This window comes from Arachis ipaensis, chromosome B04 (assembly GCF_000816755.2).
Source record: "Arachis ipaensis cultivar K30076 chromosome B04, Araip1.1, whole genome shotgun sequence".
Classification (NCBI taxonomy): domain Eukaryota; kingdom Viridiplantae; phylum Streptophyta; class Magnoliopsida; order Fabales; family Fabaceae; genus Arachis; species Arachis ipaensis.
The window spans coordinates 6,793,511-6,795,640 of NC_029788.2; the positions used below are offsets into that span (position 1 = coordinate 6,793,511).

The 2,130-nt window shown below is 24.7% G+C and overlaps 1 protein-coding gene across 1 annotated transcript in view; it reads left to right on the plus strand.

Moving 5' to 3' along the window:
* The window catches only part of LOC107638677 (alkaline ceramidase 3), a 3,484-nt gene continuing 2,989 nt past the window's right edge, over window positions 1,636–2,130 (plus strand). The window contains exon 1 of the mRNA XM_016342032.2: window positions 1,636–1,790. The gene's annotated coding sequence lies outside the window, so the exon portion shown is untranslated. The remainder of the gene's footprint in view (window positions 1,791–2,130) is intronic.

Sequence of the window (2,130 nt, forward strand, 5' to 3'; positions counted from 1 at the left end):
TTAAATAATAAATACTTATATTAAAAGTAGTTTATAAATAAGTTATTTTGTATTTAATTTTTTAGTTTTAAAAATACTTATTTTAAGAGAAAAGTGATAAAAAACTTTTCATTATGAGAGAAGTCATTTTTTTTTACTTTTCCTTAAGCATCAAAATAGCTTTTTAAAAAATTGCAATTTTGTTTTAAAAATTGTACCAGACATTAATACTACACCTTTTTATAAGGGAAGTGGATCCTCTCCAGTAAAAAAGAATGGATAGTATCCAGTGAAAAATCTCACCCTTCATTATTTTCTCTTTTTCATTTATTTCTGATCCCACTTATAGAATTAAAAGTGAGAGATCACACTTTATTCTTTCCAATGACAAAAAAAATGGAGAGGATCCATTTTCTTTTCATAAATTAACCAATTAAAAATAAAGTAAAAAAAATTATATGAATTTTTTTGTTAGAATGTACTTAATTTATTTTAATTTTTGAAATTATATCTGCTTTCTTTATCTTTAAACAATTCATATTTTCTTGTTTTTAACTTACATTTAAACCAACATTAATTAACTTTTTATATTAAACTAAAATTGTTGAGCCTAGCATTTTCCTATAGTTATTACCTTTCAATAAAAAGCCTTTCCTACTCTATTATATTTGTGATCCCCCATCTCCCAGCAGCAAAATGAAACTAAAAAAAGAGAAAAGAAAGGCTATCCAATTATATGAAATTTATTTTGTTCTAATTTGAAAATGTATGACCGTTCATCTTATCTTCTTTCATAACTTCTCTACCTACAAGTCTATTGAATGGACTAATTAGTGCTATTATTCTCTTTTGTTTTTTGCTTTTTGGTTTTTATAACATTGACTTATCAGTTAGTGTCTATTTGATTCTTTTGAGTTTTGAAGTATTTATCACTTATTTAGTATAAAATGTTTATATACTATGATTCATTTTGGGTAAACAGTCTTCTCTACAAACTTCTAAATAACTTTTTAAAAACTGTAATTTAATTTTAAAAATTACACCAAATATTAATATTACTATTTTTCATAAGTTAAAAATTCAAAAAAAAATTACTTTTAAAATTTCTCAAACGGACTTAAGTCTTTATGTAAATCTGTAATTACTAATTACTAATTAGTCTTGATTTTTTATGCAACTGCTATATATCCACTTAGATGATCGGTTTATAAGACTCTTAAAAATGATTTATTGAAAAAAAGTGATTAATTTCTTTTATGTAACCGCTCCTTTACAAGTACATTTCGACCTCAATCATTTTATAGTAAAATACATTGATATTAAATTAAAATTACCTTCATACATTTATGTATTATTTGTTCATTTATTATATAATTAGTTGTTTAGTGTCATCTAAGTTTGTATATCTTAAACAAGTTCTGAAAATAATGCCATCCACACCATCATTTTTATTAAATAATTTTCTACCTAAGATAAGAAAAATTTAAACATTGTATGTTCATTAACGATAATTATTAAAAATTTTTTAGAAATAAAAACGTCTTATGCAAAACTTTTTAGAAATCTATTACTCTAAAATTAGACTAGATATTTAGTATCACGCCTAAATTTATGGCTTAAATAAATTTGACACTACCAAATATGTTATAAATTTATGGAAGGTAGAGGTTGCCTCGTATAACGAAAACGAAAAGAGATTCTCGACCGAATATTTATTATTAGAAACGCAGATTGAAACACCAACCCAACCCAGAATGAGATCTACGTAAATTCCTTCCAATCCCTTTCTTTTTCTTCGTTAATCTTCTCAAGTACGTCTCTCTCTCTCTCTTCTAATTTTATTCTATGCATTTCTTTTTACCGTTTTTGTTTTCATACTTAATATCTGAATCTTTTTTCCCTTTTTTATTTTTATTTTTTTTTAATGTGTCAATCATTTACGGTACTTTTACTTTGTCGCATGAACTCCGATGGAAATTGCCTGTAATGCTATATTTTTTTTGTTTGTTTGGGTTGACCCCTTTTTTGTTTATGGGAATTTGAAATTCTAAAACTCCTCAGATTTGATCGTCTCTGTAAGTTTGGTATAATTTGATTATTTAATGATCGTTTTATTCAATGTTAATTTTCTGTGTAATGCTTCCTTCTCTT